We start from the raw sequence: 12,647 nt of genomic DNA on the forward strand, positions 1-12,647 counted from the left end.
CCCACTTGATCATGGTGGATAAGCTTTTTGATGTGCTGCTGGATTCGTTTTGCCAGTATTTTACTGAGGATTTTTGCATCAATGTTCATCAAGGATATTGGTCTAAAATTCTCTTTTTTTGGTTGTGTCTCTGCCAGGCTTTGGTATCAGAATGATGCTGGCCTCATAAAATGAGTTAGGGAGGATTCCCTCTTTTTCTATTGATTGGAATAGTTTCAGAAGGAATGGTACCAGTTCCTCCTTGTACCTCTGGTAGAATTCGGCTGTGAATCCATCTGGTCCTGGACTCTTTTTGGTTGGTAAGCTATTGATTATTGCCACAATTTCAGATCCTGTTATTGGTCTATTCAGAGATTCAACTTCTTCCTGGTTTAGTCTTCGGAGAGTGTATGTGTCAAGGAATTTATCCATTTCTTCTAGATTTTCTAGTTTATTTGCGTAGAGGTGTTTGTAGTATTCTCTGATGGTAGTTTGTATTTCTGTGGGATCGGTGGTGATATCCCCTTTATCATTTTTTATTGCGTCTATTTGATTCTTCTCTCTTTTTTTCTTTATTAGTCTTGCTAGTGGTCTGTCTATTTTGTTGATCCTTTCAAAAAACCAGCTCCTGGATTCATTAATTTTTTGAAGGGTTTTTTGTGTCTCTATTTCCTTCAGTTCTGCTCTGATTTTAGTTATTTCTTGCCTTCTGCTAGCTTTTGAATGTGTTTGCTCTTGCTTTTCTAGTTCTTTTAATTGTGATGTTAGGGTGTCAATTTTGGATCTTTCCTGCTTTCTCTTGTGGGCATTTAGTGCTATAAATTTCCCTCTACACACTGCTTTGAATGCGTCCCAGAGATTCTGGTATGTTGTGTCTTTGTTCTCGTTGGTTTCAAAGAACATCTTTATTTCTGCCTTCATTTCGTTATGTACCCAGTAGTCATTCAGGAGCAGGTTGTTCAGTTTCCATGTAGTTGAGTGGTTTTGAGTGAGATTCTTAATCCTGAGTTCTAGTTTGATTGCACTGTGGTCTGAGAGATAGTTTGTTATAATTTCTGTTCTTTTCCATTTGCTGAGGAGAGCTTTACTTCCAAGTATGTGGTCAATTTTGGAATAGGTGTGGTGTGGTGCTGAAAAAAATGTATATTCTGTTGATTTGGGGTGGAGAGTTCTGTAGATGTCTATTAGGTCCGCTTGGTGCAGAGCTGAGTTCAATTCCTGGGTATCCTTGTTGACTTTCTGTCTTGTTGATCTGTCTAATGTTGATAGTGGGGTGTTAAAGTCTCCCATTATTAATGTGTGGGAGTCTAAGTCTCTTTGTAGGTCACTCAGGACTTGCTTTATGAATCTGGGTGCTCCTGTATTGGGTGCATATATATTTAGGATAGTTAGCTCTTCTTGTTGAATTGATCCCTTTACCATTATGTAATGGCCTTCTTTGCCTCTTTTGATCTTTATTGGTTTAAAGTCTGTTTTATCAGAGACTAGGATTGCAACCCCTGCCTTTTTTTGTTTTCCATTTGCTTGGTAGATCTTCCTCCATCCTTTTATTTTGAGCCTATGTGTGTCTCTGCACATGAGATGGGTTTCCTGAATACAGCACACTGATGGGTCTTGACTCTTTATCCAATTTGCCAGTCTGTGTCTTTTAATTAGAGCATTTAGTCCATTTACATTTAAAGTTAATATTGTTATGTGTGAATTTGATCCTGTCATGATGATGTTAGCTGGTTATTTTGCACGTTAGTTGATGCAGTTTCTTCCTAGACTCGATGGTCTTTACATTTTGGCATGATTTTGCAGCGGCTGCTACCGGTTGTTCCTTTCCATGTTTAGCGCTTCCTTCAGGAGCTCTTTTAGGGCAGGCCTGGTGGTGACAAAATCTCTCAGCATTTGCTTGTCTGTAAAGTATTTTATTTCTTCTTCACTTATGAAGCTTAGTTTGGCTGGATATGAAATTCTGGGTTCAAAATTCTTTTCTTTAAGAATGTTGAATATTGGCCCCCACTCTCTTCTGGCTTGTAGGGTTTCTGCTGAGAGATCCGCTGTTAGTCTGATGGGCTTCCCTTTGAGGGTAACCCGACCTTTCTCTCTGGCTGCCCTTAACATTTTTTCCTTCATTTCAACTTTTGTGAATCTGACAATTATGTGTCTTGGAGTTGCTCTTCTCGAGGAGTATCTTTGTGGTGTTCTCTGTATTTCCTGAATCTGAACGTTGGCCTGCCTTGCTAGATTGGGGAAGTTCTCCTGGACAATATCCTGCAGAGTGTTTTCCAACTTGGTTCCATTCTCCCCGTTACTTTCAGGTACACCAATCAGACGTAGATTTGGTCTTTTCACATAGTCCCATATTTCTTGGAGGCTTTGTTCGTTTCTTTTTATTCTTTTTTCTCTAAACTTCCCTTCTCGCTTCATTTCATTCATTTCATCTTCCATCGCTGATACCCTTTCTTCCAGTTGATCACATCGGCTCCTGAGGCTTCTGCATTCTTCACGTAGTTCTTGAGCCTTGGTTTTCAGCTCTATCAGCTCCTTTAAGCACTTCTCTTTATTGGTTATTCTAATTATACATTCTTCTAAATTTTTTCCAAAGTTTTCAACTTCTTTACCTTTGGTTTGAATGTCCTCCCATAGCTCAGAGTAATTTGATCGTCTGAAGCCTTCTTCTCTCAGCTCGTCAAAGTCGTTCTCCATCCAGCTTTGTTCCATTGCTGGTGAGGAACTGCGTTCCTTTGGAGGAGGAGAGGCGCTCTGCTTTTTAGAGTTTCCAGTTTTTCTGTTCTGTTTTTTCCCCATCTTTGTGGTTTTATCTACTTTTGGTCTTTGATGATGGTGATGTACAGATGGGTTTTTGGTGTGGATGTCCTTTCTGTTTGTTAGTTTTCCTTCTAACAGACAGGACCCTCAGCTGCAGGTCTGTTGGAATACCCTGCCGCGTGAGGTGTCAGTGTGCCCCTGCTGGGGGTGCCTCCCAGTTAGGCTGCTCGGGGGTCAGGGGTCAGGGACCCACTTGAGGGGGCAGTCTGCCCGTTCTCAGATCTCCAGCTGCATACTGGGAGAACCACTGCTCTCTTCAAAGCTGTCAGGGACATTTAAGTCTGCAGAGGTTACTGCTGTCTTTTTGTTTGTCTGTGCCCTGCCCCCAGAGGTGGAGCCTACAGAGGCAGGCAGGCCTCCTTGAGCTGTGGTGGGCTCCACCCAGTTCAAGCTTCCGGGCTGCTTTGTTTACCTAAGCAAGCCTGGGCAATGGCGGGCGCCCCTCCCCCAGCCTTGCTGCCGCCTTGCAGTTTGATCTCAGACTGCTGTGCTAGCAATCAGCGAGACTCCGTGGGCGTAGGACCCTCCGAGCCAGGTGTGGGATATTATCTCGTGGTGAGCCATTTTTTAAGCCCGTCGGAAAAGCGCAGTATTCAGGTGGGAGTGACCCGATTTTCCAGGTGCGTCCCTCACCCCTTTCTTTGACTAGGAAAGGGAACTCCCTGACCCCTTGCGCTTCCCAAGTGAGGCAATGCCTCGCCCTGCTTCGGCTCGCGCACGGTGCGTGCACCCACTGACCTGCGCCCACTGTCTGGCACTCCCTAGTGAGATGAACCCAGTACCTCAGATGGAAATGCAGAAATCACCCGTCTTCTGTGTCGCTCACGCTGGGAGCTGTAGACCGGAGCTGTTCCTATTCGGCCATCTTGGCTCCTCCCCCCAGCATCTTTAATGGCAGCATGGAACCTTGTGATTAGGTACACAAGATCAGTTTTCTCAGCAGGGACCCATGGGTGGGGATTCCTTTTGAGGGATCTCTGGACCCCTCTTAAAGTTTTATTTTGTTCACTAACATGAGCTAAGGGTGAGGAGGTTTTAAGTAAAAGCTGATAGAGCTGTAAGCCATTGGATGACAGCCCTTTTGTGCTTCTTCGTAGCAGATTTCACATAAGAGAACACTGTGTAGCTCTGGCACTTGGAGGGTTCTTTCTCTGTCTGCAGACACGGGAGCTCAAGCCATACCCAGAGACAGTGTGGACATGGCAATTCCCGGAGAGCAGACCAGGAGGAGAGGGAGGTACCTGGAGGAAGGATGCCGAGCCAGAGAAGACAGCAAACATGACAGAGACTGTACATGGCTGTAAGACATTGTTTGTGAATTTAAGACATTTCCTATGGCATTCTTTTCACATTTTTCCCTTGGGGTAGGGGACTGAGGGGAAATATACCTACCAGTGGCTCATTATAGGGGAAAATTTCTGCAGAATTTAGTGTTTGATGTTGAAAAACAATTGTGTACATTTGCATACTATTATACTGCCACAATTTTAGCAATTCAAAATATTGATTGAAATTACTTACTCTTCTCCAATAATCTTGAACTAAAATGGTATTTCCAAGAAAATGCATTATGACCCTCTCAATATGCCACCACATACCTCCTAGGGTATGTGTACCCTCATCTAAAAAAATAGAACTCAATGGGGATGCCAAACAATTGGGAGGGACTTTGTGGAGATTTGGAGGTCCTACACTTGCAGGTGGTGGTAAAAGCCAGAAAAATGCAGATAACAGGAGGACAACTTTTTGCTCATAAGGTAGACTATGATTAGACATGTTTGGTGGAGATATTTATTTATACTGGGCAATGGAGACGAAACACGAGCCTGTCATAGCAGGGCTAACAGGGACCATTTTGTCACACGGCACAGAAACAGAAACTGGAAGTTAGGATAGTGGTGGTGCTGGTAGTGGTGGTGGTAGTCATAGGCATAGTAAAGGTAGTGTTTTGGTGAAGAAATAGGAGAATTACATGAAATTAAGTTGTACCTTGGCCTTCACAGAAATGAAAAGAATACTGGCAGTTAATCTGTCTGCTTTTCCTTCTGTGGGTTTGAATGTTTTCTTTCTGCTACTCTCTACATGTGTATCCCATTCTCTTTTGGACAAACAAGCATTTTCAGTAAAACTAATCTCTGTGTCTTAATAACATGCCATAATCCCACAGACATAGTGCCCACTCAGTGCAGTATGATTCAGGCACTGTGTCTCAAATCCAAATTTTTGGGAGGGCGAATCCATCTGGACGAGATCGGATCATCTGTCCAGCTGGTTCACTCAGCTGAGATCAGAGTGTTAGGGTTATGTTGAGCTTCCCACACAGAAGTGGACTGTGCAGGTGTCAGTGAGGCACAGGGGAGGGGGGCATGGAGGAAATAATGGGGGTTTCTAGAACAAGATTTGAGCTTAAAGAGAAATAGCCATCTCTGAGGTGAGGATGCTAGAATTTGACAACTGATAGGATTTGAGGGATTCCCGTTTGGGAGACTTGGTGGCAAATCCATTTTGAATTTGTTGAATGAATGAACAAACATTTAGTTTGAAAAAGCCATTTTCTGTATTTACTGCTTTCAAACACTATGAACATTGGATTCCTGGATTGAAATTAAATTAGTATGAGTTTAACCCTACCAGTATATGAGTGACCTTTAGCAACTCATTTCTCTTAGTTTCTGTTTCCTCATTTATACATGGGCATTAAAAATACCTGCCTTATCTTAAAGGATTGTTGTGATCAATGAAATAGTACAGATTAAAGTACTCTGAGGCTGGGCGTGGTGGCTCATGCCTTTAATTTCAACACTTTGGGAGGCCAAGGTGGGTGGATCACCTGAGGTCGGGAGTTCAAGACCAGCCTGGCCAACATGGTGAAACACCATAGCTACTAAAAATACAAAGATTAGCCGGGCGTGGTGGTGCATGCCTGTAATCCCAGCTACTCAGGAGGCTGAGGAGGAATAATTGGTTGAACCCAGGAGGAGGAGGTTGCAGTGAGCCGAGATTGCGCCACCGCACTTCAGCACTTTAGCCTGTGCAACAGAGCAAGACTCTGTCTTAAAAAAAAACAAAAAAAATTTAAAAGGTACTCTGAAAACTGCAAAGTGTCACACAATGCAAAGTTGTTGTTGTTTTTTGTTTTGTTTTGAGACAGAGTCTCACTCTGTCACCCAGGCTGGAGTGCAGTGGCGCGATCTGGGCTCACTGCAGTCTCTGTTTCCCAAGTTCAAGCGATTCTCTTGCCTCAGCCTCCCGAGTAGCTGAGATAACAGGCGCCTGCCACCATGCCTGACTCATTTTTATATCTTTAGTAGAGACGGGGTTTCACCATGTTGACCAGGCTGGTCTCGAACTCCTGACCTCAGGTGATCCACCCGCTTAGGCCTCCCAAAGTGCTGGGATTACAGGCGTGAGCCACCATGCACGGCCAAATGTAAAGTTTTATGTGAATACTAGGTGATGTGTTATTCCTAAAATTCTCTCTGTACTCATACTTGTGTGTGCATGTGTTCTTATCTGTGGTGGTGAAGAGGAAAGGAGTAGAAGACGGTGGAAAGCTGCTAAATAATAGACATTTCACAAGACAAGGAAATGCTGTAATGTCCTGTGTACATTGTTTCCGCTCTCACCTTCCTCTGAACATTTCTGGGCAGAGAAATTACTCCTACTCCAGCTAACTCCTTTTTGCCCTTTGCAGGTGGCATGAGATGTTAAGATCTTTTATATGGGACAAAAGAAGGAAAACAACTTGGCTGCAATAAAAACAGAGGTAAAAATTAATGTTTGTAGGCTATGAAGACTGTGAGAAATCATTTTGATAGGTGGGGGTGTAGATGCCATGTGCTTGTGAGTGTGTGTGTGTGTGTGTGTGTGTGTATGAGTATGTGAGAGAAAGATAGAGGGAAAGAGAAAGAGGGAGAGAGAGAGAGAGAGAAAGAGAGTCTTGTAGTAGTGGTTTTTCTCCATTGGACTGTGGAATCAGTTCAGTGTGGGATGTGTTGACTGTTTACTGTGGCTATTCCTAAGGGTTGAGGAACTGGAGGAATAGTTCTTAACAGAATTTAAGCTAATGATACTGCTTGTTGGATATTATTTCATTTTCAGAAAGGACTGGCTGAGGAGGGGTTGGGAAACTGACATTGGATGTCAGGTACTTATGTCAGCTTAGGCTCAAAGTAACATCATGAAGTACTCATGATCATCCCTGATTTCCAGATAAGGCAACTGAGCTTCAGAAAATTGAAATGGTTGTCCAAATTCTGCAGAAAGTAAGTAGAGGACCTCATATTTAAGCCCAGGCTAGTTTGACTTGAAACTCCATGTTCTTCTTTCTTTTTTTTTTTTCGATTATTAGAGACAGGGTCTTGCTGTGTTGCCCAGGATGGAGTGCCGTGGTGCTATCATAGCTCCCTGCAGCCTCAAACTCCTGGGCTCAAGTGATCCTCCTGCTGCTGTATGGAGGCTGAGAATCCCCAAAGTGCATTCTCCAAATTTTCCAAAATTCCTCAATTTTTATGGAAAATTCCCCAAATTTTCAGTTGAAATCATCTGAAAATTTAACATGAAAATACTCTCCAAAAAAAGGTTTATCTTGAATGAAATACTATGTTTGACAATTTCATACTAAAGGGATATTTTAGGGACACCTAATCCACCCATAGTTAATTACTGGTAAAATCCACACAGATAAAATTATTATTTTCTACAAGGATTTTATTCCAGGAAGGGAGAACACATGAAGTCATGTTCCATGTAGGAGGAGGAAGGATGCACACTGGGCCTCATCTGTCACTTCTGGGCTCAGCATTCAGAATGGGCTCCTCATGTGGGTCTGGCTTTGACAGAGAGTTTGAGGAAGCTCTGTGGGCAGCATCTTAAGGAGTGGCTAGCACTCCTCTGAGCACTTTGGGGAATGCACACCTATAAAACAGAGCAATATATTCTTGAATGCACTATTACTCCAGTGGCTTGGGAAAGGGGAAATGTCAGAACGACAATTACAACACACATAGAATGCTTACTATGGCCTATGTATCATGCCAAATGATTCACATGCATTATTTCATTCCCTCCTCATGTCTACACAACTTCACTCCAAAGAACATGCACCCTTGCAGCTTCCAGAGTCCCCTGTGGATACTTAGTCTGCGTGGAGGTGTGGGGAGAAGTAATATTCTTCTGGACTAAAAACTGAAAGAAGCAGATAATCCAGTGTTTTGAATCTGTGTAGAAATCTATCTCGTGCTTATGACAGCTCTGGGCAGTTTCTTACCTGCAGTGGTTCCCTATTGCTTGCAAAATCTTCTTGCTGAGATGAGATGCTAGAATCTCTGCATTGTGGCTCCAGTGTACTTTCCCAGAAGTGTCCCTGATTGTCCCTGATTGTCTTACAACTGTCTTCTCTGTGTCTTTTTACTGCAGTTTCTAAAACAGGTTCTGTTATTTCTTACCTGTGGGTCTGGCTAATGCTGCTCCCTTCGCCCAAAATATCTTTCCTTTTCGCCCAAAATATCTTTCCTTTTCTCCTTCCCTTCCCACTTCCACCCAGCTATGGCTTTGATTTCTTTCCTGTCCCTCCCAGCATGTGTATTCTCTGTCCAGTAGCATTTGCTGGTGCTGTCTTCTCTTTAGCATCATAGCCATTTGACTTCTCTCTGCTATGAGGTCGTGGAGGAATCACGCTCATCTATGTTTCAGTGCAGGCTTGACCAGACTGCCTGGCTTTGCATTCTGGGTTTGCCTCTCATCAGTTACATAACCTGGGGCAAGTCGCCTTTGTGCCTCAGGTTCCTCATCTGTAAAACTGGGATAATAACAGTACCGACTGCATAGCGTAGTTACCAGGAGGAAGTGAAATAATGCATGGAAATCATTTAGCATAGAACATAGGCCACAGTACGCACTCAGTAGATGTTGTTATTGTTATTCTCATAGTGCCTTGTTTGTAGTACACACATAATGACTGTATATTGATGGAATTGTGTGGAGGAAGTGGTTATTGCTATATTTTCTGTGGCCGGAAGTGAGGAGGCAGCCCCAGGGCTAATGCTTGATCCAGAGGTGGGGTCACAATGGTTAGGGTAAGGGTGGTGGCTGGGGATGGAGAAAAGGACTTTTTTTTTTTTGAGACAGAATCTCACTCTGTCGCCCAGGCTGGAGTAGTGCAATGGCACAATCTCGGCTCACTGCACCCTCCGCCTCCCGGGTTCAAGCAATTCTCCTGCCTCAGCCTCCTGAGTAGCTGGGATTATAGGCACGCGCTACCATGCCCAGCTAATTTTTGTATTTTTAGTAGAGACGGGGTTTCACTATGTTGGTCAGGCTGATCTCAAACTCCTGACCTCGTGATCCGCCTGCCTCAGCCTCCCAAAGTGTTGGGATTACAGGCGTGAGCCACCACACCTGGCCGAGAAAAGGAGATATTTTAATCACATTCCAATCCTCACGTTTGCATAGTCTTCGAGGCTCCCAAGTAGACATGCTTTCCTAATATCTCCAAGCTCAGATAGGGCCATGTCACCAGACAGCAAGCCACTCCAGGCACCACAATGATTATACCTTGGTCTGGCCTGAACCATGTTTTTAAATCCAGGGACTTGGAGCTAAGCCTTTAAACTGCTACAGTCAGGCAACATCATAGATGTTGTGCAGGGTAGGTGTTCAATAATTTTTCCTTTGTAAACATGAATGACTGCCTGCCATGTTAGGAATTCTGATTTCGGGTCGAATGAGAGATTGGCATATTTGAATGGGCCTTGGATTGGGGATTCAGGGTCTGAGCTCTTGTCACAACTGTGGCAGATACATACTAATCATATTAATTGTAACTGACACTTACTGAGTATTTACTAAGTAACATCAAGTCTTTTACTCACATTATTTTGTCTAGTTTATAAATTTATTGATAGGTAGTATTTTAATCTTCATTTAAGTTACAGAATCAGAGACTTAGTTGCTTAAGCTCCCCCAGTTAATAAGCAGACCTGGGCTTTGCAATTCAGGCCTGCCCTGTTCGGATCTGGAACTCTGAGTCACCACCCACACAAACCTCCTATTCCTGGGTCTCAATTTCCTCTTCTGTAAAATAAGGAGGCTACGCTTAGTGATTTTTAAAGTTCTTTAAGGGCGATACCAAACAACTCAAGTCACATGTCTTAGGAGCTTGATGGATGTGCATTTGGGTGGCAGTTTAGACATTTGCTGCCTTGGGGCCATTGTGAACATCAGTGAGATCATGTAGGTGAAGGTCTTGTTTTTATTTATTTATTTTTATTGAGGCAGGCTCTCACTCTGTTACCCAAGCTGGGCTGCGGTGGCATGATCATAGCTCACTGCAGCCTTGACCCCCAGGCTCAGGTGATACTCCCACTTCAGCTTCCCAAGTAGCTGGGACTACAGGTGTGGACCACCACACTCAGCTGATTTTTTTCATTTTTTGTAGAGACATGTTCTCCTTATGTTGCCCAGGCTGGCCTTGAACTCCTGGGCTCAAGTGATCTTCTCGTCTTGGCCTCCCAAAGTGATAGGATTACATGTATGAGCCACTGCTTCAGACCCAAGGTCTTGGCACTCGGCCAGCCTCCATGCATGCCAGTTTTCCTTTCTTTCCTCTTTTAGCTGTAAATTCTTTGATTCTATGATGCCAAAGAAACACGGTAAGTCAGTGTTACCACGGTGGTTGGTGTTCACTGATGGTTCATGAAATCAGAAAAGTAAGGATAAGGAAGTAAACTTTCAAAGAGATAAGTTGATTCAATTTTGATTATCTGTCTATGTCTACTGTGAAACGACTGTGATAAGAGATGGTGATTTTTGTTTGTATTTTCCAGATGATATACACGGTTTATAAATTTAGGTCTCTTGGCCCAGATTTTTTTCTGAATTTTCACTAGCCCATAAAGACAAATGCCTAGAAATAGCGGTAGCTGAGCAGGACTTTTAAAACTATGTGTGGTAAAACAGCAATTGTTTTAAAATTGTCCAATATATCACAGACTGTGGCTTTTGTAAAATTAAAACTAAATTACTTGAAAAATAAATTTAAAAAAAGCATATACAGATACAAGCTCCATTTTTTAATTATCAAGATCAATGACATGAAATGATTCTGTCAAATTGTAATGCAAGTCTCTCAACACTTACCTTCAATTTCTGTGCTTATTTTTCTGGAAGCTGGCAACCACAGGTTCACAGATAACTCTTGGAGTATCACAGAGCGGGGAACTCTGCCCTACTTGGAGGAAGGTCCACTTAGTAACAGAGCAAAGTTCTTAACCTGGGGTTTGTAGATATAATTCTGAAAGCCTGTGAACTTGGAGGGGGAAAATATTTACATATCTTTTCTTTGCTAAATTCTAATTGAAATTTAGAGTTAGGCTGCAAACTACAGTGGTGTTAGTAGTACCTATGAATTTGGTTTCAAGAGAGATCACAGTTACTTTCACATCATATATTTAAAACAATCTCAAGATATTGTTTACGCTTATCATGTTTTTGAAATTGCAATCGCTATTAGACATATCGCTTTATTGTTAGTATGTCATTAAAGAGGCACAAACTATAATTTAAAAAATATTATAGTAACTGTGTTTCAATGTAATTGATTTTCTTTGTATCTCAGCTCACTACAACCTCCGCCTCCTGGGTTCAAGTGATTGTCTTGCCGCAGCCTCATGAGTAGCTGGGATTACAGGCACGCACTGCCATGCCCAGCTAATTTTCGTACTTTTAGTAGAGACGTGGTTTCACCATGTTGGCCAGGCTGGTCTTGAACTCCTGGCCTCAGGTGATCTGTCCGCCTCAGCCTCCCAAAGTGCTGGGATTACAGGCGTGAGCCACTGCACCTGGCCTAAGAATTAATTCTAAGAGAGGTTTATAAGCGTGTCTCAGCTCCATAAGTTCTTCTTGCCCACTGCCCTCCAAAAAGATCAATGAGAACAGCGGGCATTGCAGTAAATAAAGAGTTGAATAATCACAGGGTTGGCCAAACAAGAGCAGGCAAAAGCTTCTCAATCCCCTCTCCCTCAGGATTCAAAGGCTAAGGTTTGTAAAGGGTACTTTGGTGGGCATGGGGCTGGGGAATTTGTATAATTGATTGGCGGGGAATGAAATCACAGGAGCACCTAAAACTGTCTTTGTGCAGCTGAGTCAGTTCCCAGGAGGGGTGTGTGTGTTGGGGGGGCCTCAAGACTAGGTGGTGTCTGTTGGTCTACTGAAATGCTAACAAATATCTAAAAGACCAGTTATTTAGGTTTCACAATAGTGATTGATATGGTTAGGCTTTGTGTTGGAACCCAAATCTTATCTTGAATTGTAATCCCCATAATCCCCATGTGTCAAGGGAGGGACCAGGTGGGATGTGATTGGATCATGGGGACGGATCCCCCTATGCTGTTCTCATGATAGTGGGTGAGTTCTCGTGAGATCTGATGGTTTTGCAAAGCAGTTTTCCCTGCTCTTGCTCACTCTCTCTGGCCTGCCGCCATGTTAAGAAGTCCCTGCTTCCCCTTCCACCATGATTGTTTCCTGAGGATTCCCCACCCTTGCGGAACTGAGTCAACGAAACCTCTTTTCTTTATAAATTACCCAGTCTCAGGCATGTCTTTATAGAAGTGTGAAAACAGACCAATACAGTGATGTTATCTTTGGTAGTTGGGGAAGTTATGAATTTTGTGACACTGGTTATGTGACTGGGGCAGTAAGCAACTTATAGAAAAACAAACTAAGCCATGGCAGGACATTGTTTATGCCTATTCTTTAGCAAAGTCTAAGCCCCTACCATAATTCCAACCTTGCCTTATGAATGCGCCTTTAAGCTCCAGGCAAGGAGGGGGATCATTTTCCCTTGACTCCAA

The sequence above is a fragment of the Pan paniscus genome, chromosome 6 (genome assembly GCF_029289425.2).
Source record: "Pan paniscus chromosome 6, NHGRI_mPanPan1-v2.0_pri, whole genome shotgun sequence".
NCBI classification, from domain to species: Eukaryota; Metazoa; Chordata; class Mammalia; order Primates; family Hominidae; genus Pan; species Pan paniscus.